Genomic DNA, 27,659 nt, shown 5'->3' on the forward strand with positions numbered 1-27,659 from the left:
CTAGTATGCTTAGTCAGACTAAGAATCTGTTAACATGCAACAATGTTTGAAGTTAAATATCCAGTCTAGAACCTAGGGAACATTTTTAAACAGAAATTACGAATGCATTGTTATAGTGAACAGACGACACAGTATTGTATTTGTACATTCTTGCTTGTTAGTTGCACGATTACGTAACGACTATAAGGCTCACATACTTAGAACATATACTGGTACTGCTAATGAGATTCTAATGAAACATTTTGGTTTACTTGAAAATACATTCTGGATTTAAAGTAATTTCTGTGAGATACCAGATGAGACAGTGGTTAGTTTATGTGACAGCTACACGACTTTATCACAATGCTACTAATGAGTGACAATTTACAATGTTGCTTTTGCGGTGTATCTGTTTTATATCTGCACAGTTTTTCTGTATTATTCTGGAAAGTAAAACATGTTTTAGTAGTAACTTTTGTAGTAGTAAGCTACAATGTGACAGCCTGTTTAGGTTTTTTATTGGTAACGCCACCTCTGTATAAAAATCACTGGCTGTGCTGTGTGCAGTCTGTGTCTAGTTTGCATTGTTGTCTGCCATTGTAGTGTTGGGCAGCGGCAGCTGGATGTGAACAGCGCGTAGCGTTGCGCAGTTGGAGGTGAACCGCCAGCAGTGGTGGATGTGGGGAGAGAGATGGCGGAGTTTTGAAATTTGTCATGAACTGCTATATATATATATATATATATATATATATATATATATATATGATGATATTAAGGTAAATACATTGTTTGTTCTCTATTAATATCTTTCATTTGCTAACTATGCCTATCAGTAGTTAGTGCATTCCGTAGTTTGAATCTTTTATTTAGCTGGCAGTAGTGGCGCTCGCTGTATTGCAGTAGTTCGAGTAACGAAGATTTTTGGTGAGGTAAGTGATTTGTGAAAGGTATAGGTTAATGTTAGTCAGGGCCATTCTTTTGCAGAGATTTTTGAAAGTCAGATTGCGTTGCGCTAAAAAATATTGGGTATCAGTTTAAGGACAGTCGTGTATAATTTTTCAAAGGGGGCGTTTCAACTGTTAGCTGCAGCGAACGTCTTGACTTATTACAGGTGTCAGTACACATTGTTCATCGTTCTCTTTAAGGTTGATCGGCAACTGGCCTAACATTTTGTCGTCATGGTGTGTGATTCACCTTTTCGCTTAGGTCACACAACCTGCCTTCTTTTTAGTGAAATTTGTATTGATTCGAAAACTGGTTTATCGCGAGCTGTTACGTGTTATTTGGTGTATTGATAATCTAAAATTACGGTTTATTGGTTTCAGGCCATCATCAATCTCATTTCCGTTGTGTAATTGATGACACTCAAGAAATGGTTGCTCGTGGCCGTCGAAACATAAGCTTTAAAATTGACGTCTTCAATGTTGGTTGGTAAGCTTCAAGGTGTCATGTACCGTGCATGGACTCTATTCTTATACTTATTAGTCTGATAGCTTAAAACATCATTCTTCTTGCTCTCAGTTAATTGTTATGTCTATTAATTGCTTAAATTATGAAACTCTGTTTTGTTTGTCCATTCTCATCCCTAGTTTATCGAGTTTCCATTTAGTTATTAATTAGTTCAATATGCAATACCTATTTATTATAGGCCAAAAATTTACGTTCCCATGTATCTAAGTCCGTTTACGTTATTTCATTTTAACGATACTCTCGGCATTTTACCTTAACCTCAGTGATTCCATCCACTTCACGTAGGCTTAACTTTTTTATTCACTTTCCCTTGTCCCCTTTACTCGTTTATTTTATGTGGAAGTATGTGCAAAGTGTACAGTTTATCATTTTAAGCTTAACCAAGCTTTTTACACTAATACGTTTTTGCTTTTTAAGAACGAGTCTATACATGGGTACCGACCCTAACAGTCTGCATCGCCTAGCACTGTCTTATTACTTAATTTTTAGATACATTTTTATATATCATTTGTATCCACTAGTTGTATTTTCATCTTATACATCTTTGATCTGACGTACTCTGTCATGTTGGTTTTTTTTATATTCTTGCCAGTCTCACGTTTCTGTGTTACTTTATTATTCTTATACTTGCAGTTTTAGCTGGTACTGATCTTGTGAACCACGCTTATGTAAGCTAACAGACCAGTCAGCCCCCTTTTCCCGCTCTTTTGCGGCTTTCTACTTCGCTTCTCCAACTCTTTGGCTCCTACGTCAGTCGTTTGCGCCGCCGCGGTCAGGTGGCTTCTTGGCCGGTCTGCCGTAGCCGCTCCGTGTCGTGCTGTCCAGACGGGCGCTCCTTACTCTTACGTGTGCGTTCTATTACTTATTTATTTACAGTATTATTGAGTTCATTTCTGTCCGTAACCCTCTCCAAAATTAACGTTTTTATTCCAATTCCATGCGTTTCTTTTGACATTGGTGAAATCCCCCATATCTGACTGGCCCGATGGCCATACATTTATGTTCTCGTAATTACATGAATACACAACTTTTCACAACTGTAACTTTCACTTTAATATGTCAGCCCCATATCCATTGTACGCTAGTAGCCCCTCCCATTGTTTGCAGTTGGTAGCACCTGAGGATGATGCTTTAAGCTTCGAAACCAGTCGCGGAATAAATTAAGTAAGTTACTGTCAATTGAAGGGGATTTTTGTTCTATATGTATGTTCCTTCGTTGCGAATGTTCACCTGGTCAAATATTTTGTAAGAGTTATTTTGTTTAATTGTCGGTTCGTATAGTTGATGGTTACCAATGCTGAATGAAACTGGGGCGTCTTTACTGAACTTTCATTTATCTGCTTATCCCGTATCTGAGTTAGGTTTACTTCGGTTAACGAAGCGCAAGTGTTATTTTCTTCTACTACTGCTTCGTAAGGTTTCTGTAGCTATCGAAGTGCCTGACGGTTCATTTTGGCGTCATAGAACTTACTTGTGTATCCTCAGAGGAGGAGGTCAACGGCCTCTTGCTTCGTCCATGGTGCCTGGGGCAGATTTTCTATGTAAACGCACTTGTCAAAGACTCAGTAATACGGTAAAACTGTTAGGATTACACCACCAAATAAATAATTTTTGGGGACCTGTGACTAGTTCCACCATTAACTAATTCTCAACATTTCTTTGAAAAAAGCAGATTTGTGTCATCGATTTACTAGTTTTTGCCTAGTTTTCAAAATTTTGTGTGGTAAATTATTTGAAGAGTTCTTCTGCCACTTACTGTAGCCATTTCGCTTTAACAAATAATGTGGCGGATTATTAAAAAATTAACTATCACAAAAGTGGGCCACTTTGTGACACTTTTCGCCAGAACTTCATAACAATATGTGCTGAGATATTTGATTTCCACACTTACGGAATTTTGTAATTTTTTTTCCTTTAATTTTCATAGCAATAAAGATTATTTTTGTGCTGTGAGCTATGCGGGAAATGGAAAATGAATTGTCAAAAGGCTAACCTCCCTCAGGACAACAATGTGACATTAAGTCCAAGACATGTAAAGTAGACTGAAATTAATTTTTCACGAAGCCGATCTGACATTGCGTTTCTTTACGATGCACACTTACAACTTGAACACATTTGCCCACCTTTATGAGATTTGTTTTATCCATGCTCAGAAAATCGTTTGTAACAAAGTTTGCTGCTTACACGTATGAGAAGAAAAGATCACAACAGTTATAGTGAACACAATATTCTCTAAGGAAGGTACCTAACTCAAAATGTTAGACACTTACAAACTTAGTGCTATGAAAGAAGAAAACAACAATGACACATTTAATAAAATATTCTGAGCTACATTATATTTGGAAACAAAATTATAATGGGAAATAAAATGTCTTCTTTGATAAACCATTCCCAAATGCCCCTAAATTCATTAATGAGACATGTTTTCTACAATTTAAATGGCTATACTTGAAAAACGTTAACCCTCTAGTCAACGGAAATAACTTCTTTTTGCTTTTCAATGGCTGAGGAAACTTTCAGTAAAATTGAACATTTTTAGAGAATGGTCAGCACATACAACTTATTTACATCGAAATACCTCCAGTTAATTAGCTTTTCAAAATTACAAGCGGTGGAAATGTTTATAAGAAATGTAGAAACACGTTTTACAGCCTACTAGCAAAATGGCTTTGTCACCAGCTCAGGTGTAAGGCATCACGTCGGTTCTTTAATAAACTGACATCTTTATGCACTTTTAAATGTTACAGGTATGAAATAGAGGGTCTATACAAGGGCGATGTACTTGAGGACAATATTATGGAAATGGAAGAGGATGTAGATGAAGATGAAATGGGAGATATGATATTGCGCGAAGAGTTTGACAGAGCACTGAAAGACCTGAGTCGAAAGAAGGCCCCCGGAGTAGACAATATTCCATTGGAACTACTGACGGCCGTGGGAGAGCCAGTCCTGACAAAACTCTACCATCTGGTGAGCAAGATGTATGAAACAGGCGAAATACCCTCAGACTTCAAGAAGAATATAATAATTCCAATCCCAAAGAAAGCAGGTGTTGACAGATGTGAAAATTACCGAACTATCAGCTTAATAAGTCACAGCTGCAAAATACTAACACGAATTCTTTACAGACGAAAGGAAAAACTAGTAGAAGCCAACCTCGGGGAAGATCAGTTTGGATTCCGTAGAAACACTGGAACACGTGAGGCAATACTGACCTTACGACTTATCTTAGAAGAAAGATTAAGGAAAGGCAAACCTACGTTTCTAGCATTTGTAGACTTAGAGAAAGCTTTTGACAATGTTGACTGGAATACTCTCTTTCAAATTCTAAAGGTGGCAGGGGTAAATTACAGGGAGCGAAAGGCTATTTACAATTTGTACAGAAACCAGATGGCAGTTATAAGAGTCGAGGGACATGAAAGGGAAGCAGTGGTTGGGAAGGGAGTAAGACAGGGTTGTAGCCTCTCCCCGATGTTGTTCAATCTGTATATTGAGCAAGCAGTAAAGGAAACAAAAGAAAAATTCGGAGTAGGTATTAAAATTCATGGAGAAGAAATAAAAACTTTGAGGTTCGCCGATGACATTGTAATTCTGTCAGAGACAGCAAAGGACTTGGAAGAGCAGTTGAATGGAATGGACAGTGTCTTGAAAGGATGATATAAGATGAACATCAACAAAAGCAAAACAAGGATAATGGAATGTAGTCTAATTAAGTCGGGTGATGCTGAGGGAATTAGATTAGGAAATGAGGCACTTAAAGTAGTAAAGGAGTTTTGCTATTTGGGGAGCAAAATAACTGATGATGGTCGAAGTAGAGAGGATATAAAATGTAGGCTGGCAATGGCAAGGAAAGCGTTTCTGAAGAAGAGAAATTTGTTAACATCCAGTATTGATTTAAGTGTCAGGAAGTCATTTCTGAAAGTATTCGTATGGAGTGTAGCCATGTATGGAAGTGAAACATGGACGATAAATAGTTTGGACAAGAAGAGAATAGAAGCTTTCGAAATGTGGTGCTACAGAAGAATGCTGAAGATTAGATGGGTAGATCACATAACTAATGAGGAAGTATTGAATAGGATTGGGGAGAAGAGAAGTTTGTGGCACAACTTGACCAGAAGAAGGGATCGGTTGGTAGGACATGTTCTGAGGCATCAAGGGATCACCAGTTTAGTATTGGAGGGCAGCGTGGAGGGTAAAAATCGTAGAGGGAGACCAAGAGATGAATACACTAAGCAGATTCAGAAGGATGTAGGTTGCAGTAGGTACTGGGAGATGAAAAAGCTTGCACAGGATAGAGTAGCATGGAGAGCTGCATCAAACCAGTCTCAGGACTGAAGACCACAACAACAACAACATGAAATAAGGGAAGCGGATAGGGTGAGTGGTCAAGTGTTGGGACAGCAAAACATTGATTAAATTTAAAAGCGTCATTGACAGAAACTTAAGAGGAAACTCCAGCCAGCAGTGGCAACGTCACAGAAGAATACACTGACAGAGAGCTATCTGCTTCATTGTAACCCGAATTACAGCATTTGAGAATAAAAAGCTAGAGTGCGCTGTTGCCTCAAAGTAATACACACATCAATAAAAGTTCTGCATCACCTCAGTTCCGAGAGTTCCGGGACCTGTGCAGAAAACTGGAATAGAGATCAACATAAAGATCATTTCCGCCTTTTTTTTTATTTCTCAGGAAAACCACACATTGCATGTTGTTCCACCGCACAGCGAGACCTTCAGAGGTGGTGGTCCAGATTGCTGTACACACCGGTACCTCTAATAGCTAGTAGGACGCGCTCTTGCATTGATGCATGCCTCTACTCGTCGTGGCACACTATCCACAAGTTCACCAAGGCACTATTGGTCCAGATTGTCCCACTCCTCAACAGTAATTCGGCGATCCTTCAGAGTGGTTGGTGGGTCACGTCGTATATATATAGCCCCTTTCGAAGTATCCCAGGCATGTTCTATGGGGTTCATGTATGGAGAACACGCTGACCACTCCAGTCGAGCGATGTTGTTATTCCGAAGGAAGTCATACACAAGATGTGCACGATGGGGGCGCGAATTGTCGTCCATGTAGACGAATACCTCGCCAATATGCTGCCGATATGGTTACAGTATTGTCGGAGGATGGCACTGAGGTATCACACAGCCGTTACGGAGCCTTCCATGATCACCAGTGGCGTACGTCAGCCCCACATAATGCTACCCCAAAACAGCATGGAACCTCCACCTTGCTGGACTCGCTGGACAGTGCGTCTAAGGCTCCAAACACGTCTGCGATGATTGGCTGGTTGAAGGCCTATGCGACACTTACCGGTGAAGAGAACGTGATGCTAATCCTGAGCGGTCCAATCGCCATGTTGTTGGGCCTATCTGGGCATGTTGTCGTCGTTGCAAAGATGGACCTCGGCATGGACGTCGGGAGGGAAGTTACACATCATGCAGCCTATTGCGCACAGTTTGAGTCGTAACACGACGTCCTGTGGCTGCACAAAAACCATTATTCAACATGGAGGCGTTGCTGTCAGGTTTCCTCTGAGCCACAACCCGTAGACAGCGTTCATCCACTGCAGTAGCAGCCCTTGTTCGGCGTGAGCGAGGCACGTCATCGTCCGAACAACAGCGCTTTGGTTCACTCCGAGACTCCTGGACACTTCCCTTGTTGAGAGGCCTTCCTGGCACAAAGTAACAAAGCGGAAGCGATCAAACCGCGATATTGACCGTCTAGGAATGACTGACATCCAACACGAGCTGTAACTGATCGGCTGTCGGACCCCCTCCGCCTAATAGGCGCTGTTTTGCGACATCTCTGACAGTCAAAGGGACTGTGTCCGTGATTCAGTATCCACAGTCAACGTCTATCTTCAGGGGTTCTGGGAACTGCGGTGACGCAAAACGTTTTTTGGTATGTGTACCCTAGCTGTCCACTTTTATAGTAATTTCATAATGCGTTAAGAAGTCTGTTCTTTTCTAATGGGTCGCTGGCCGTTGTGGTAATCACTTGTCTTTATTCACGCAGCCTAATCATTGCTTGAAACCTGTGTGTTGGGCAGTTGACGGTTTTAACAAATTCTGAACTGATTCAAACAGTTGTATATATCTTTCAACGTCTAAATTGTCAAATTTTTGGTTGATTTAATTGTGTTGTCATTTTGGTAAATGCCTCCACAGAATTTTGATATTTATGCATTGTACAACGTTGCCTCTTGGGTTTCTGTAAATGATTTTTTTAAATTTAATCAGTGTTTTCCTGTGCCAACACTTTACCACTCGCCTCATCCGCTCCCGCTAGTTCATACTTGTAACATTTCAAAGTGCATAAAGATGTCAGTTTATTCCAAAACCGACGTGGTATTCAATCTTAAACTTCGCGACTGACGGAGATACACTTTATCTTCAGTTTATTATGCTCTTTACCAAAAAATAGTTTTCTACACTCGGTGACTTTATTAACAGACTTTGACATGCTCATGTCATCGACAGTTCCTGTCTCTCTGTATCTCCTCCATGCCCGAACAACATCGCTTTGGTTCACTCCGAAACACCTGGACACTTCCCTTGTAAAGAGCCCTTCCTGGCTTGAAACTACCTGTGTGTTCGGCAGTTGACGGTTTTAACAAATTCTGCACTGATTCAAACAGTTGTGTATATCTTGTGCAGAGTACTTAATTTGAGTACATCAGTGGATTAAGATTTGCCTTGCACAGAACAGATACAAAAAAATGCCAATCAGTAGCTTCACTTCTGTCACCTGTTGCACAATGAACACAACAAGACAGTGGATGAAATATAAAAAACAACGGCATCCATATCATCTATATGCGTACGCTGCAAACGACTGTGAAGTACATGGCACAGGTATTTCCTATTGTACGTACTATTCCATTCACGTACGGAGTGCGGGAAGAATGCTTGAATGACTTTGTGCGCGGTTTAACATCTCTAATCTTCTCTTTGCGGTCCCTATGGGTGCGAAACGTAGGAGGCCACAGAATATTCCTAGATTGTTCAATATTGATTCTAGTAAATTTTGAAGTAGACTTTCGAAGAAGACATTGTCTCTCTTGAAGCGTTTGCCAGTCCTCGTTTTTTCGGATTTTCGAGTCACTGACTCGTGTGCCAAACAGACCTCTTAAGATTTTTGCTGCCCTTCTGTGTACACAATCAATTTCCCCTGTTTGACTTGTCTGGGATGGGTGCCACTCATATGAGTCGCATGAATCATTTGCAAGCAGTCTCTTTTGTACATTGTCTGCATTTTACCGGTACCTTGCCAACAAATCTAAGTCAGTCACCTGCTAGACCTACTACAGAAACTATGTGATTGTTTTATTTCATACCAAAAAAGTGTTATTCGGAGGCATTTGTGTGAACTGATGAATTCAATCGCTTTAGAGATGAATGCACAGGCTTGTCTCGCGGGGTTAGTTGAGACAATGCTCGGGACTTCCCCATCTCACCCCTCCCCCTCTGGCACTACAAACTGTCAATCACAAACATCGTTCATTCGAGCTATAGCATTGCCTCTAGTCATCGTAAATACGCATTTCATAAACTTCTACACTACCCTCCATAAGTTTCGAAAGATCTAGTAATTATAGACAATGGGAAGGAAATACAGTATAAAAATTCATTTTATTGTTTTCCAAATGTTTATTAAACTCAAATAATACACAGGAAGATGAAAAAATTAAAATTTCGTTTCCTCAAAATAGCCACTCTTTGCTTTCATCACTGCCTTGCATACTCTCCGCATACGCTGCGTCAGTTTTGCCAAGGTTTCATTTGGAATTAATCTCCATTCTTGGTGCAGGACCTCCCACAATTGTGACCCACTCATGATTTCCCGTTTTCATATCCTCCTGTCCAGTTCGTACCACAGCAGATTGATAGGGTTACAATCAGTGGATTGGGCGGCCATTCCACGTTTTTCAATATTTTACGAACCTCTAGAGACTTCACATAGTTCTGACACAAGTGAGTCGTATGTTTCGGGTCATCGTCTTGCTGCAAGACAAACCCTTTCCCAATCGGACGCAAACTAAATGTCTTAGCATGTCGCTGGAGAATGGCATGATAATCATGTTGGTTCAGTTTTCGATCTATTTTCACCAAATTTCTGACTTTATTCCCTCCACAAGATCCCCATACCATCACAAAACCCCCTCCATGCTTTACAGTTGGAATTACGCACTGAGGATTCAATCGTTCATGGGGTAAACGGCGTACAAATTGACTGCGTTTACTTCCAAATATTTCGAACTTCGATTCATCAGTGAGTAAGACTCTTTCCCAATCCCCCGCTGTCCAATGTTGGTGTGTCTTGGCTCACTGAAGCCTTTTCTTCTTGTTAACAGGAGGCAACAGTGGTTTCCTTGTTGCTACATAACCTCGGAGGTTGTTGTCTGCCAGGCATCGTCTCACTGTTGACTCACTCACCGGTGTATCCCTCGTTACGTTTAGTTTAGCAGTCAATTCACGGACAGTTTTTAATCTGTTACGTTTACTGGTCACCACCAAATACTTTTCCTGGCGTTCTGATAACTTACTGGGTGCTCCTGAGCGAGGATGATCTCCATAGGAGCCTGTTCCTCGATGCCGTTGTATGGTTTTGATAACTCCGCTGATGGAAATCATCAGTTTTTTTGCTATTTGTCGGACAAATGGTTCAAATGGCTCTGAGCACTATGGGACTCAACTGCTGTGGCCATCAGTCCCCTAGAACTTAGAACTACTTAAACCTAACTAACCTAGGGACATCACACACACCCATGTCCGAGGCAGGATTCGAACCTGCGACCGTAGCGGCCGCGCGATTCCAGACTGTAGCGCCTAGAACCGCTCGCCCACTCCGGCCGGCTATTTGTCGGACACTATTGCCTTCTTGGTGCCAAGTGATTATCATTACCCATGATTCATGAGGAATCTGGCACTTTGGGGTCATTTTCAATTACTTTCGCGGCGTGTTATACTTTTATGCAAACGCAACTACAAGTAAACAGAAATGTAAATAACGTACCTCTACATAGCCATGCGGTCTACTCGCGTCACCTGGCATGTTTAGTAGAACTGCTTGGACAGGTAACGTCGGTTTACATAAAATGGAGCAATACTAATATGTTCCAATATGTATGTATATGTACAAAAATTAAGTGTACAATACTGTATGTGTCATTATTAACCGTTATTTCTGCTTGCTATTCCGTATTCTAACCAATAACTTACAGAGAAAACTTCCATCTTGCTCCGTTGTAATACGCAGCATGATGTTTCCAAACTTATGGAGCGCAGTGTATAAACAACGGACCGTCTTCGAAAAGAACCTTTCTCATGAACCCAGTCACCACAATTTTTTGTCCTTTAGTTTCCCCAAATGATTTTAGCTTAGCGTGGAAATTTTCGTCGTTCACAGGATTTCGGATAACTGACTGCTGGCGTAACGGGAAGAACAGTAGTAATTGTTAAAATATGTCCACCTACATAAAATGTAACAAGACATTCTTTAAATGAAAAGGAACACAAGACACACGTCTAACTACTTAATAACTCCACAGCTTCATGGCTTTTGTCTCAACTTTCAAAGGTTAAACATGTTAGTCACTACGACAAACGCTGTGCCGGCAGTGCACCCAATATTGTAGTAATGAAGTACGCGTCCTCAGACTTCTCTACCTGCTTGACTGACGCCTCGAGGCCACACAGTCGCGCCTTCACTGCTGCGGAACTGCTGCTGGTTAAAACATGAGGCGCGCCGCACCGCTTCTGCGTGTCTTTAATATTCATGTGCCGCTAATGAAGAGTTATTGCTGAAGTTTGTAAAACAACGGGTACGCGCTTGCACTTTGTTACTACGTCACAGGAAGTACCTCTTCCCTACAGAGAGTCTGTAAAAATGAGGACAGAATGTTTTCCACCTGCAGAGAAAACGAAGTTCCTCAGATGCTGTACGGACGACACTGTTGTAATTTAAGCTCTATCCTCGTTCATTAACTAGAGACGGAAAGTGAAGCAACCAAGTAGTCGACATGGCACTCTCACTTCTCTCTCAGCGTTAGGGGAATCTGTAGGTCTCGGTGCTAGTCACGCTGACATCTCCTGCCGCTCAGGGAATTACTACTCACTTGCTGTCTATTGCTTCCTAGTTCTCGGCCCCCAAGTGTCCCGTCTAAACTGCCACTCCGACTGTGTACATTAGCTGCTAAGCGGAAGTGATACGATAGAAACTGGAAACACCGCAAGGTCTGCCGTCCAGGGTGGCCGAGCGGTTCTAGGCGCTACAGTCTGGAACCGCGAGACCGCTACGGTCGCAGGTCCGAATCCGGCCTCGGGCATGGACGTGTGTGATGTCCTTAGGTTAGTTAGGTTTAAGTAGTTCTAAGTTCTAGGGGAATGATGACCTCAGAAGTTAAGTCCCATAGTACTCAGAGCCATTTGAATCATTTGAACCACAAGGTATAGAATTTTTTCAAACAACCTTCCATTCTTTGCTTGCCCCTGATAACTCTGTACATCTGACCTGATTTCTAGGAGGGGAATTCAGGTCTTGGGGTAAGGCAAAATGTTTCTATGTTTAAGGATTATTTGCATATTTGTAGCCACATGTCAGGATTGCAAAAGGGTCTTGTGCAGAGAACTGTTATATGAGCAGAAGACTGCAGTACGTCTTTAGCAGATGCACCCATAACGACGATAATTTCATTTTCACATCAGATACAAATTTTAAAATTCTCTTACAGTTTCTTTGTTGCAAATTGTAACAGAAAATGTAATTTTTATATCTTTACTGAGCTTACATTGCAGTAAGCCGACAAACATCTGTAACAATATTGCTGAAATCATTATCTTTCAGCCTACGTATGTATCTCTTTGCCAAAACAGAACTGCAGATATTGGATATTTAATGTTCTGAGAAGATACGTTGTCGCATTAGGAGCACGTGTCTGTACGACAATGAATGCCAACTATAAAAACTGGTATGCAACGCATGACTTGTGATATCCGGTACGTAGTATGTTATTTCACTTTAAATTTGGAATAAGGTGCATTTCATTGCAATTTTTCATGTCAGTTTATACTTATCGACTACTTGTTCAGTTCATTCGCCAGTAGTGGCATTTCTCTTCTAACGAATACAACATTTTTCAGGAAGCGTTTGCACTGTTTCGGACACTTGGTTTCACAAATAACAATCTTTGAATAACATGGTATGAGGGGGGTTCAGTAAGTATTGCCACACACTTGTGTTGTCGGCCAGTTTCAGTTGAAGAGATTCTCAATCTGTTGTGGTACATCGTGGAATATTCCGACCTCAGATCCTATAGTTTCATGTTGTTCTGATAGGTGGCGCCGCTATACGTAGTCTTCCAAATGGCGTCTGTAACGGAGGTGCCTTTCAACAGAGTGCTGTCACTGAGTTTCTTTTGGCAGAAAACCAGAATATAGCAAATATTCATACAATGATGCAGCAGAACTGTCACAGCTTTTTACGTTACTTTTAAAAATGTTTATTTCCCTCTTTGCCAGAAATAGTGCGAAATTTCAAAATGAATTTTTTCTGCCTTAAAGCGGTAATTCATGGTCAGTATATTCTATCTATGCAACAAACGGAGTACGAGATAGCTCAGTCATAGTCAGTTTGACGAACTGTTCACATTTACTACACGACATTCTGAATATAGCGTGTAACATGTAAGGAGTTGAAATATCCTTGAGCTGTTGGTTCACAACTCTCAAACTTAAGCACGATCCAGTATAGATACTTGTTCCAATGACACACAACAATCATCATCCTAGAGATCACCCGTGTGGGTTGAGGGTTACAGATCATTCACGGTAAACTCTTCCTGTCGTAAAATACGACTAGAAGGGGAACGAATGACAACTGCTATAAGTGGCTTCTCTCAACATCGTCAACAGACGCCTCCGATGATAGACGGGCGAGCTGAGGTCCGGGCACTCATTTCTCCCTGGTGTGAGGAATTGCCCCGAAATGCGCATGAAACAGAGGAACTTGTTCAATGGTATAAAATGGAGAAGGCAACGGGAAACCCATCCATTAAGGAAATTTACTGTCCTAAGAGGAATGCAACCATAGAAGCTGACATTAATGGAGAATCAACAACTGATCATAGAACTCGAAACCCAGAATATAGCAGGAGAGATAGGAGAATTTTTCAGATAATTATCAATTGAAAACTCCGAAATCTCACGTTAATGTGGAAATATGGAACGTGAGTGCCGAAAAACTGGATAAAGTGAAAGTGCTGATGGATATTAGTGAGACAGATACATTTGGTCGATGTGGGCCACGATGGGAAGGTAATGGAAATTCCTACAGTGATGAGTTACTATGGCGGCGATCGCTTGAAGATGGTAAAAGTAAGTAGCACACCTGAGGACTCTGTAAGGCTTCTGACATATTTCTCGGCGTCGGATCATAAGTGAATACTGTGGTTACAGTGTTTGAGGATGCTGAAGAACTATCAATGCCAAGAAAAAGTTCATGTGGCAATACAAGCAGATTGTAATGCAGTGGTGGGATCCCATACCGGCAAGAAGACATTAGGAAATTTTGCCTTGGTGGAAACATATGAAAGAGGTGAAAATCTGAAAGATTTCTGCAATCAAAATAATACGGTTATTAAAAATGTACTATCTGAAGTTCCTCTTTGAAGAAGATACACGTGAAAGGCGCTAGACAAAACACAACTTCTATTAGATAAAGTCTCAGATAAAATCATTACAGAACTATTCAGGTATAGACGTAAATAGTGAACATATATTTGTGTTAAACAGCTGCAGTATTAGTTGTAGAGGAAACAAGATATTTGTCAAAATGTAGTGGAGAAAGAAAGAGTGAAAGAAGATGCAACAAAGATGACTTCTGAACAAAAATCTATAAAATAGCTTATGGAAGTATCAAAACAATTGTGTGCTATAATATCAAGATGCAAATAATTAAAGCAACAACTGAGGTTTAGAAAAATTATACTGGAGCCCGGGAACCTCGTATACCAGAAGAAGTACTAAACCTAATTCAGGAAAGAAACACTCAAACTTAAAGCAATATAGATTACTGCAAAAGAATTGAAAACCACATTACAATCAAATACAGAGAAGAAAAAGAAAACTGGACCAAAAGCATTAGTGAAGCGACAGAAGAAGATCAGAAAAAGGTAAAACAGGATGAAGTTTATAAGAAAATCCGAGAACTTCAGTACAAACCTAGAACGATTTCAGAACTGGTGACATATATGGTCGTTGCAGAGATTACGTAAAAATACTGGAGGATGATAAGGATTTAATAATGGAGAAAATCGAACTGAAGATGTCGGCGAGTGTGAAAGAGAAATGCAAGATCCTCCTATCTTGAGACACCAATTAGGACGTGCTCTTCGGAACCTGAAAGAAGGACAGTCAACTAGGTTGATGACATCCTTCCAGAAATGCTAAAATATTTAACTGACAACATTAAAAGCCAATTACTCAGAGTAATAAATGACTGCTACGAAAGGAAAAAAATCACGCCAGAACAACTCATACTATATAACACCACTAGTATACCTAGCACAGGAGAGACAGTTGACTTTACTAGTTATAGAACTCTGTTAGTGTTATGTGTTGTAGAACCATCGTACAACTGCGCCATGAGTCCGTATTGACAATGTTACACATCAGTTTGAAAATGCATGGTGGATTTACTACAACATGTTCCGCGAGTACGTTATCCCATTATCAAGTGATATAAAACAAGGAAACAAACAAATACATTGCAGTACTAATGGCGGACTGCTGTGGCACAGCGGTTCTAGGCGCTTCAGTCCGGAACCGCGCTGCTGCTACGGTCGCAGTTTTGAATCCTGCCTCGGACATGGATGTAGGTGTTGTCCTTAGGTTAGGTAGGGTTAAGTAATTCTAAGTCTAGGAGACTGCTGACCTCAGATCTTAAGTCCCATAGTGCTTAGAGCCATTTGAACCATTTGATGACTGTTACACACTATACATACAAACATGAAAATATATTATCCTGCAGTGTAACATAACTACGTTTCTGCGCCGTTAAGCAAAAATTAAAAGCCAGCAGTCAAGATTCATTGTCAAACATAAAACTCTTTCTTGAACATTTGATGTTGGCACATAATACCCTCACAAGGCTCAGTTGTAAACTAAAGGCAGCTGCCTTCAACCAGTAAAAATTGTACTGCCCTGTAACGCATATAAAACAGTCCTGAACGATTCAACTGTTTACCGTAACATCTTTGAGTAACATGTCATAGGAAATCCTAAAAGCTAACACTGCTTAAATTGCAATGTGTGAATCCACACAATGTGAACGACAGGACACATTACAACCTATCATCCCCGTGAAGTATAATTTCTTCGTGGTTGCTAGTCGAGGAGGACATCGCTAAGTGAGCCCACAAATGATCCTTCAACACTTCCGTCTGTTTATTTAAAACACTGAGGCATTACCCTATTAAAGCACAAAAAATCTGAACTTACTCTAAATTTCACAGCAACTATCCTTATTATTTGTTCAAAATGCTTTATATTCATGCTCTCTGTGGTGTTACCCAACGATTGCTGATGATTATTCAAGTGCCTAGCCACCAACGAGGAGGCACTCTCTTTATTATTATATTTTAAAGTTTCTTATTCTTTGCCCATATACCTCATTCCACAACCCTTTACTTCATACTCTTCCACTCTCACTAGTCGTTTCTCCCCTGTGACAATCACATGTCAGCCTCTGGTCCAGTTTGTTGCCCGTCCTGAATGCATTTTTAACCTTTGTAATATAAAATAACCTCGCCTATATGTGTGAGATAATTTCTCCATATGACGTGACTCTATATTTCTGCGGATTTTTCTTGTTTTGCTGATTTTTGGGCCCAACCGCCGCGGCAATCCTACCTATTAAATCCTCAATGAAACCACATTCTACCGCTATTTGCCAAAGATTTTTCATTTCTTCATTCTTGACCTTTGGACTTAGTGGGATGAAGTTAGCCCTATACACAGCGTGTTTGAAAAATTCTATTTTTTGTTGATGGGAGTGGTCAAAATGTCTTCGGATTACTAAAGTTTGTTTTATCGCTCAACTATTTTAAGTTTAATGGTGGGTTTAATGTACACTGAGGCGCCAAGGAAATTGGTATAGGCATGCGTATTCAAATACGGAGATATGTAAACATGCAGAATACTGCGCTGCGGTCGGCCACGCCTATATAAGATAAGAAATGTCTGCAACAGTTGTAAGATCGGTTACTGCGGCTACAATGGCCGGTTATCAAGATTTAAGTGAGGTTGAACGTGGTGTTATAGTAGGCACACAAGAGATGGGACACATCTCCGAGGTAGCGATGAAGTGGGGATTTTCGAGGACGACCATTTCACGAGTTTACCGTGAATATCAGGAATCCCGTAAAACATCAAATCTCCGACATCGCTGAGGTCGGAAAAAGATCCTGCAAGAACGGGACCAACGACGACCGAAGAGAATCGTTTAACGTGACAGAAGTGCAACCCTTCCGCAGATTGCTGCAGATATCAGTGCTGAGTCATCGACAAGTATCAGAAAGCGAAAAACGAAACGTCAGCGATATGGGCTTTCAGAGTCGAAGGCCCACTCGTGTACTCTTGATTACTGCACGACACAAAGCTTTATGCTGATTTATGCCATCAAAACACAGAATTACAAAATCTACCAGATTCTGACTATCCATTCCAAATGATAGGAGGTAATGCTATGGTAAATAATTGTATACTTAAATTTAGGGTGCCACAAACGATTATTACGGACCAAGGGACAAATTTCATTTCCGACCTCATTTAGCAGTTGTGTCGATAACTGAAAGATAAGAAATTACATACAATTCCATCTACCCATAGGCAAATGGTCGTACAGAAAGAGTTCATAGGACTATATATACGATGCTAAGACAATACGTGAACTCTCAACATCTAGACTGGGACGTAATGTAGTGTAATTTGTGCCTACAATTCAAATACTCATACAGGAAAGGTTATCACCTTATGAGGTGGTATACGGACGCAAAATGGCTTCTCTGTTTGATGTGATTCAACTAATGTTGGGAAAAGAAGGTGAATTTGTTAAGGTATTCGTAAAACCTCTAAAGGAAGTCTAACAAAAGGTAAAACGAACTAACGCAAAAGTGCCGGAAGGGCAAGAGTGTGCGGAGTTAAGTAAGAGGAATTCACCATAGCGTCAAATAGGTCAATGGGTATCACTTTCAAACCCTTACACTCCCAAAGGGTTACACAAAAAAGTTTCTGACGAAGATTCGTTGGTTGAGATAAAGGCGCCTGTAAACGTAAAGTTAAAATCAGCAAGACGAACAAAGCAGTCCATACCTGTAGAATTTAACATTTTGAAGAGGCCACAGACCCCTTTCCGCAAATACCAGAGGAGATGCCACAACTACGATTAACATACAAAAAGGTAAAGAAATACCACAAAATAGGCGATATGGGTGGGTACATGGTTGTAGATGTAGAGAGAGATACATGGGTAGTAGTGCGGTTTTTTTCCCTTTGTTTCATTGATTCATGTAGTGTACTTCGGAATATAGGTAGTTTTGATATATTCAAACTTTTTTCTAAGGAGGAAGTGAGTATGTACAGATGGTTTCTCTTAGATGATAGCAAGAATGACGCCTACATGGAGGATTGCGAGTGTTAGGATCTTGCTCAACGTTGGTGCAAAAGGAATTGTCACCAGCCTTTACGGAATGGAGTTTCGTTCGTACAGCAGCTGGATATAGTCCTCACAAATCCTAGCTGGTCGTTGAAACTGACATTCGGTATCTGGGACGTAAGGGACGAAGTAAGAAGATTGCAAGGTATACTCTTAGAAGTACTAAAGGAACCACAAAGGGGCAACATGATAGGAGATATACGAAATGACTATTACGAACTTAAGTTCTGTTATGATAAGCTGAGAGAGCATTTGCAGAAAGTGAGAGGTGCAATTCCATATTCTCGTGTGCAGAGGAAAAGGGGATGGCTGAATGATGGTGGAAAACAACTGAAATATGTGTTTCGCACAGCAGATAGTGATGATATTTCAAGTTTGAATAGTATAAGAAGTACCGAGACATACAGAAACAATAGTGGATTGGAATACGACGCTAATTATATGTATGAATCAAGGATTGTTGAACATAACTAAAACAATTCATAAAATATCACTGGAATTACAGCAGTATGCTAGTGAGACAATGATGACCGTAAATGAGGATTTGGGTATAATACAGTATCACCCGAAGACATTGTACAGCGAAGTAGGCCTAACTAACCTAATGACGGAATTAGCAAACTGTGTAAATAATGCTATAATATAATTGGGAAGAACTGAAATAGATATTCACCATGATACGCATTAACAGTTAAGCACTATACTGCTAACACCGGAAAAACTTTTGCAATGAGTATTGCAAGCGAAAAATGAGTTTTCCACAGGTATGCAGCTTGTTATTTCTATGTATGACGGCAGTATAGCATTTTACCACCGTGTGTCCGTAATTATAGTTACCCTGTAAAAGCACACACATATATATCGACGTAACTAGCATTAATTCTCAATTGGAGTGTCATAAAATTCATGCACATCTAATCTGATACAGTCTCATTAACAAGTGTATTAAGTTTTCGGTTAATGGAGTATCACTTGCATCTACACAACACTAAATGCACATAGTTCTATCAGTAAAAGATCTTGTTAAATGTATTAATGAAATTATTACTATTTGTCCTTCACGGATAACCGACCGTACGAAGTTCAACTATTCTTGGGAATTATGAATGCACCAGAGTTTAAAAGGTAGTTATGAAGCCAGGGACAAATTTTTAGCTAGTCGGAAATCATTGGATTTATTTTGTATACAATATATGAACGGTAATGATGAAATGTTATAAAAACAAGACTTTTACAGCAATTAAAAGAGTAGAATTACGGCTTAGCGTCATATTAATCAACGGAACTCAATGTGATACTTTCATCTACCAGCAACCATCACGGGTACTACAGTAATTACTAGTCTACAACCCACACTGTACTGGCCAGAAAAGCCCTTCAGCGTTTTACCTATTCGGAATATTTCCTTTTTACTCGTAAACTACTGACTACTTGCTCCTGTACTACTGAGCATAGATAAATTGATTGATGCAGAAAAGAAACAAACTGCTGTCGATCAAGTGTTAAGGTATATTCAGGAATATCACTGTGGGCGACAGCAGAACACAATTACTACCAGTGTAACAAAAACAGTATAATCGCAGTACTAGCAATCATTTATGCAGGTAAAAGCTCACACGCGAGATCTCTCTGGAATTGATTGTACCCGGAAGGGGAAGAGAAATTGTAACATAGGTTAAGTTGATAAAGAATTTTTTAAGTGTAAATATCACTGTATTAAAGGTTAAGATAGTTTGCCCCTAAAAATTCGGGTCTAATTTCCTGTTTTATTTTTTTATTTTAATTATTTATATTTTTTTTAGAGAAGATAGGTATCTTGCATGCCCGCCTTACTTAGGGCAGTAAAGTGGGTAAGGTTTTCAAAGTCAGAGAGAGAAATTATCTCGCTACATCACAGCAGTGTTTAAACGAGGCGGCCGCAATGAAAACATTTCGCCACCAACACTGGATCAGGGCAAAACAACACATAATCGTTTCCGTCGAGCCAGGCAGCAGAGTTCAGTTGAATGCACTGGGTCATAGTAGCCAAAGATGGTCACGCCACCTTCGTTATGTGACAAAAGAAATGCTAGGGCGAATGCAACGGACGCTACCAAGAGCTTTTACGAATCAGTTCTATACTATAACAAACTAGTTAATCAAGCACGGCAGAAGGAATATTACTGATACCTTCGTAATAGATAGCCCTATGCAGTCCTGACGAGTGACGTCGGGTAAACATTAGCCACGATTTCGCTCCATAAATACCGCAGCAGTTTAGCTTGTAACTTAGCCGGTCAGACGGATCGAAGGCATAAATAATGATCACACTCGATCCCCTGATTTCAGCGAAGTGACGTCTACCACAAGTCTGTTGTAGATATCCTGCACGCTACAGACAACAGTCGCTACTGGGAGACATGACCACCTCGCTATAATAACTAGTCGCAGAGTTCAACACCAAAATCTGCCTCTGTCACAGACAGGACCATGAGTCAAAACGTTGCCTGTCATCATCATCAGTTATCTGCTATATTAGCAGGTCCTTTGCCTCTCCATTTTCTGCGATCCATTGCTTCCTTCTTAAGGCTGCTGTATGTTGTACCGTCCATCATGTCATCCAGTATCTGGAATCTCTTCCTTCCTCGCTTCCTTTTCCCTTCTACATAACCTTCTAAAACTGTTTTTATCAGTCCGTCATTTTTTCTTAATATATGCCCAATCCAATTTCTTTTTCTTCTCTTTATTACATCTAGTAACTGCCTTTTCTCTCCCACTCTTCTCAGTACCTCTTCATTTTTTACTCTGTCCATCCAACTTATTCATTCCATCTTCCGCCATGTCCAGATCTCAAAAGCCTCCAGCCTTTCTCTGTCTTTTTTCCTCATAGTCCATGTTTCAGCGCCATATAGAAGAACACTCCATACAAGACATTTTATGAGTCTCTTTCTGAGTTCTCTGTCCATACCGCTGCAGAAGATTCTCCTTTTCTTATAAAACGCCTCTTTTGCCATTGCTATCCTTGTTTTAATTTCTGTGGTGCACTTCCAGTCGGTGTCTATCCTGCTTCCAAGATACTTAAAATTTTGCACCTGTTCTAGTTTTTCTCCATTCAGCACAATTTTTTGTTCCTTATTTCCTCCTATTGCCAATACTTTTGTTTTATTTGTGTTAATTTTCATTCCATATTTTTTTCCGTTAGTTGCAATGGTGTCCACCAAATCCTGTAATTCTTTTTCCCCTGTGGCTAGAAGGACCATGTCATCAGCAAATCTCAAGCACCCTACACTTCTTCCTCCAATTTCTACTCCTTTGTCATCTAATGAGCATTGGTCAATCATATTTTCCAAGTACAGGTTGAAAAGAGTAGGTGATAAACAGCATCCTTGTCTTACTCCTTTCCCTAGTCTGATCCAGTTTGTACTTTCTCCTCTCACTTTAACTGAAACTTTTTGATTAAGGTACAATGAGTTTATAAGTCTTCTGGTTTTCCAGTCCACTCTCTTTTCCCTCATAATAGTCGCCAGCTTGTCCCAAACCACATTGTCAAATGCCTTTTCTAAATCGATGAAGCACATATATAGGTCTCTTCCTTTTTCAATAAACCTTTCTCCTAAGATTCGTAGGAGCCCTATTGCACCTCTGGTGCCCGTATTCCGTCTAAAGCCAAACTGCTCCTCGCCGAGATTCTCCTCTATTACTTTTTCAAGTCTTTTATTAATTATTCTTAACATCACTTTGGCTGCATGTGAAATGAGGCTGATTGTCCTGTGCTCGCGGCATTTCTTGGTTCCTTGTTTTTTCGGCAATGGAATCATTACTGTTGTCAAAAAGTCCTCAGGCCATTCACCACTGTCATATATTTTATTACATAACCTCAATATTTCTCTTATTCCATTGTGGTTCAAGCATTTTAGTATTTCTCCCGGTATTGTATCTGTACCTACTGCTTTGCCATTTTTCATTGCAGCAATAGCAGACTTTACTTCTTCCATTATGATGGTCGGTCCTTTCTCTTCATCACTTACACTGTTGTGTGATTCAAGTTCCAGAGTTTCTGGTTTGCTATTTGTGTCATATAGCTCTTTTATATATTCTTCCCATCTCTGGAGGACATCGTCACGATCTTTATACACTACCTCTTCGTCTTTACTCAAAATTTCCATAGTAGCACTTCCTGCTCTGTTTTGTTCCCATGTCATAGTCTTTACTCTGTTGTATAGTAAGTCGTATCTTCCTTTCCTGTCCAGTTCTTCAATTTCATCACATTCCTCTTTTAGCCATTTTTTCCTAGCCTGCTCTGTTTCTCTTCGCAGTTCGTTATTTAACCTTCGGTATATCTTTCTTGCATCTTCAGTGTTCTTGTTTTTCAATTTTCTTCTCTCCTCCATCTTGGAAATCATTTCTTGTGTGACCCATGGTTTTTTTGACCTTTTCCCTTTTACATATCCTATATTTTGCTGTCCTGCTTTAATGATTCCTTCTTTCAGCATATTCCAGTACTCGTTGGCATTATCAGGTGCTTCTTTGTCTCGTAATGTGTTTAGAAAGTCCCGAGACATCATTTCTGTAATTTGTTCTTTGTTGGACCTTATCTTCTCTAGATCCCATTTCTTCACCATTGTCGCCTTTTTCAGTTTTTTCATTCTTATTTCTATTTCTGCCATAAGTAAGTTGTGGTCACTATTAACATCTGCACCTGGTAATGTGTGCACCTTCTTGATTCCATTCCTGTATCTTTCTTCTACCAGTATAAAATCGATTTGGTTTCTATATTTATCCGCTGGTGATTTCCAAGTGTAGAGCCTCCTCTTATGGTTCTTGAACCATGTGTTTGCCACTATCAGCTGCCTTTCCCTGCAGAAGTCAATTAACCATTCACCTCTGTCATTTCTCTTTCCAAGACCATGACTGCCTACTATGTTTCCCTCTTTCCCTTCTCCCACAATGGCGTTCCAGTCTCCCATTACTATTTTGCAGCATTTTTTATTTTCGTCCATTATTCTCTCTATTACATTGTACGTTTCCTCTACAATTTGGTCATCATGTTCTGAAGTTGGCATATACACCTGGACAATCAGTAAATCTTTTTGTGCTCCTTTCAGCCTTACACCAATAACCCGGTCATTTGCATACTCTACATATTCCACACATTTAGCCAATTCCTTTGTCATAATCATTCCTACTCCATTAATTCCTTTTATTTCTCCTCCTGAGTAGTAGAATACATATTCATCTGACTGCAACTCTCCATGTCCCTTCCATCTTACTTCAGCAACTCCTACGAGGTCCATATGATTCTTTTCCATCTCTCTTTTAAGGTTTTCTAGTTTTCCTGCTTGTAGCAGAGTTCTGACATTCCAGGTACCTGTATCTTTATGGAAATAAGTAGCTAATTCTGAATATCTCTGATTGCGCCTACTTGCGACGACAGTCAGTACCAATCTTCCGAGCAAACCTGACAAGGAGCGAACTATGAGTATGCCTGCTACCACGGAACAAACTCGACTTACGCCCTCTCATTAGTCACCTCTTGCACGTGCTACATGTCTTGTGGATTTTTGGCTCTTTGCGGTGGCGCCACCTGCAAGCGGTTATTGTGTAGATTGACAGGGGTAGCTGGGCGAATAGACTGTTGTGAGCTTATGACGAGGAAAATATCGCCAGTATTTGTCAACTGCCGTCAGTGGTAGCTGGCAGAGCTACGGAAAGTGTGCCCTTCTTGTGTTCCGACTCGTGGGCGCGTTTTCTATAGCACGTTGTTGGGCTGCATTTGTATTAGAATACAGATTAGCCCCGAGCACGGTATGAATTGTAACTATCTATTTTTTTTTTCTTTATTGTGATTTCATGCCCCTGCCCCATATGGGCAGGGGAGGGCTGTCAGCAGCACAATCCGCCGCTCTTCAGCCGAGTGACATGACAACTAAAACAAGAATAAAATAATACATACATAAGGAGGTAAAAAAAGGGGGGAACATAAAACAGAGTAAGGGGAGAAAATGGAGGTAAAAGTCACTGACATGTAGACGTTCATTGGGGACAGTTAAAATAGTCACCAGAAAGTTTAAAAAAAAAACACAGTTTGCGATTCTTAAAACACAGAGAAGACACTGGATGCGCATGCACAGTTTAAAAGTTGGCCACAGTATTAAAAACACTCCGAAAACAACACACTTAAAACCCACTTGGAGCACACACGACGAAGAGTAAAACTACCAGGCGGGACCTGCCGAGGGAGAAGGCAGAGAGGATGGAAAAGGAGGGGAGAGCATGGGGCAGCTGGGGAAGCGGCGGGATGAAGAGAGGAGGGGCAACCGTGGGTGCACGAAGAGGCAGGAGACACATGGGGCGGGAGGGGGAAAGGGAACACAGGGCAGGAGGGAGCGCAGAGACACTGAAAGAAGGCACAAGAGATGGACGGGGGTGGGAGGGGAAATACGCTCAGGAGGAGGGAGGGGGAGGAGAGGGAGCCCTGAGGAGGAGGCAGGAAGAGGGGGTTAGAGTTGGTAGGAAGGGTAGATGTCAGGGCGAAGCTCATCATCCGGGAGTGGTAGACGGTGGAAGTTGTGTTGGAAAAGGAGATGGAGGGTGTGGAGATGGAGAGAGGGAGGGACACAACGGTAAAGGCGCGGCAACTGGTTGGGAGTGGAGAGGAAGGGAGACACCAGGGGGTGAGGGGGATCAAGGCGGCGGACAATATATAGTGTGCGGATGTGTTCAAGGAAAAGGAGAAGGTGGGGGAAGGGGATGAGGTCATAGAGGATGCACGTGGGGGACGGAAGGCGGATGCGGAAGGCGAGGCGGAGTGCATGGCGTTCGAGGATTTGGAGGGCTTTATAGAACCGGGGAGGGGCGGAAATCCAAGCGATGCTGGCATAACAAAGGATGGGGCGGATCATGGATTTGTAGGTGTGAAGGATGGTGGAAGGATGCAGACCCCACGTCCGGCCGGACAGGAGTTTCAGGAGGCGGAGGCGGTTGTGAGCTTTGTTTTGGATGGTAAGGAGATGGGGAGTCCAGGTGAGGTGGCGGTCGAGTGTGAGGCCAAGGTATTTAAGGGTAGGAGTGAGGTGGATAGGACGGCCGTAAATGGTGAGGTAGAATGTAACTATCTACGACACGCTACAGTATTATACAGGTACGGCTAAACTTCCAGAGTGAGAATAGGTTTTTGTGAATGGATACATATCATTTTAGGGAATATAAAACACAAGCACTACGTATGTTCCGTTACTTAAAGTGGCTCGTTTAATCTACACTGTGTTCGGGTGTATGCGCTCCCCAAGATTACATCTCATACTAGCTGTTTTGAGGTTTCGTTTCCGAAGTCATGCGGTTCAGCTTAAATAAGGAGAGTTCTCCAGACCTCGTAGGTAGTGCCTCCAGTTTGCTAGCGGCTGTTACTAACAAGTTAGTCACTGGCTCTTGTGTTTATGAAGCTGTTACCTCTGTGGGTGCTGGATGATGTCTTGAATGAACTATTACCTCGGTGCTACCTGTATAAAATTGATTTCATATTCTCGACCAGATTGGTGTCCTCAGAGAGTGATTTAAAAGTTTTATGAGTTATAATCTAACAAGGGGACCCTCCATGCAGAAAATCGCGGATTTTGTTGCGCTTTAAATATGTTGTAGAGGCACATACCCTGAGTACCTGGTTATCCGGTTTTTTAGCGACAGGCCTTGGTTTTTGAGAAAATCGATTTTAAAGTTCATTGCGCGTTTTGTATACACATTACGTATATTCTAAGCAAGTCAGAGTAGCGCAGCGGTAAAGGTTCACGGCTACCGTTCAGGAGGTACCGTGTTCGAATCCTGCTCGCGTACTTTTTTTTCTAAATCGACCGAATTTTTCAATTTTATTTCAAAGCATATCAACAAACAGTGTAAAGTGTGTGATTATAAAGATATATTCAGTTATTAATTTTTCAAATATTCATTCCGTTTGTGGTTAGCATCATATTCTCACAATTCATCTTCTTCGTTGAAGTCTATCAACTGATCATCAAAAATGATCTGTCTTATGGCCAAGAGAGCCTGTATTGCGATACATATCTCATCGCCAATTGCAACGGAATTGGCAGAGATCATGCTAGGCGGTGTATCCGTTACGAGATTCAAATCGCGGAGTACATTTTCGTCGTATTTAATGGCATTTGTGATTTCGCCTTTTGATTCTTCTTTCAACTCCTCTACTTGTGGATCCTCTCCTGGCTGCACTACTGCAAAAACACTCGATTCTTCCATTTCACCGAATTTTTCTAACACAGGGCACTAGAGACGCTTTGCGAGCAACTGACGCTGTAGTTAGATGCGAAAGTAAAGGAATGCAACTCGCATCCTCATTCGTCGCAACTATGAGCTGGGGTTCCCGTTACGGCTAACGTATTCACGGGAGAGGGGACGGTAATGGGTGCAGATCGATTCCAGGTAATACAAGAAGCGACCGTTGTACGAACATTTGGAACTCCCACTGCGAACCACAAACGGAATGGACATTTGAAAAAATTAATAAATATAATTTCGCACACTTTACACTGTTTGTTGATATTCTTTGACATAAAATTGAAAAATTCGGTCGAATTTGGAAAACAAGTACATGAGCGGGATCGGAACACGGTACCTTCTGCGCAGTAGCCGTGAACCTTTACTGCTGCGCTACGCTGACTTGCTCGGAGTATATGTCATGTATATACAAAGCGCGCAATGAACTTCAAAATCCATTTTCTCCTAAAAAACCAAGACAAGTCGCTAAAAAACCGGATAGCCAGGTACACAGGCTAAGTGTCTCTACAACATATTTGAAGCGAATCAATATCCGTGATTTACAGTATGGAGGGTCCCCTTGTAAGAAGTTTCTAGTATTGGTTAGCAGTTTGGTCTTATAAGTTATTTTATTTAAGTGGAGCTTCTCATGATAGTAACCTAATGAGGTGTTGTATTATTTTGTTCTATTGATACTCTGATTATGTGTTGAGTCTTGATACGAATGAGGTTATTTTTAAAGCTATTATGTAAGTGGTGCTAAAAAACTTTCCATTTGAGGGTGCTGCTCCAGCGTAAATGCAACGTAGAGCGACTACGATACAGGTGTATAACCACCAACAAGTAGGCAAGGTACCTGTGTGGCATTTGTGTCTTGAGACGTGCGTGCAGGTAAATGGGGAAAAGTGAACTATGGCGAAGTTTCTACCAAAAGCGTCGTAACATAACCAAAATGATGTCATTTTCTTGGCTACCGATGGACAAACAATGGTATACATCCATCGGAGAATGAAGAACATGTGTTGGGCAGCATGTATGTCGAAAACCACCGTTGTATAATGTTGCGCCAACTTCTGTGCTGGTCGCTGATCCACATTAGGCTCAAGTCGATCTGGGAGGCCCACCTCATCCATTACAGATCAACTCAATGGGACACAACCGAGCACCCACGTTATAGTCCTGATCCCTCCCAATGCAACTGTCACGATTTCGGTACCTGCAAAAGGGCCTTAAAGGGTCGACT

Source organism: Schistocerca serialis, chromosome 1 (assembly GCF_023864345.2).
Source record: "Schistocerca serialis cubense isolate TAMUIC-IGC-003099 chromosome 1, iqSchSeri2.2, whole genome shotgun sequence".
Taxonomy (NCBI): Eukaryota; Metazoa; Arthropoda; class Insecta; order Orthoptera; family Acrididae; genus Schistocerca; species Schistocerca serialis.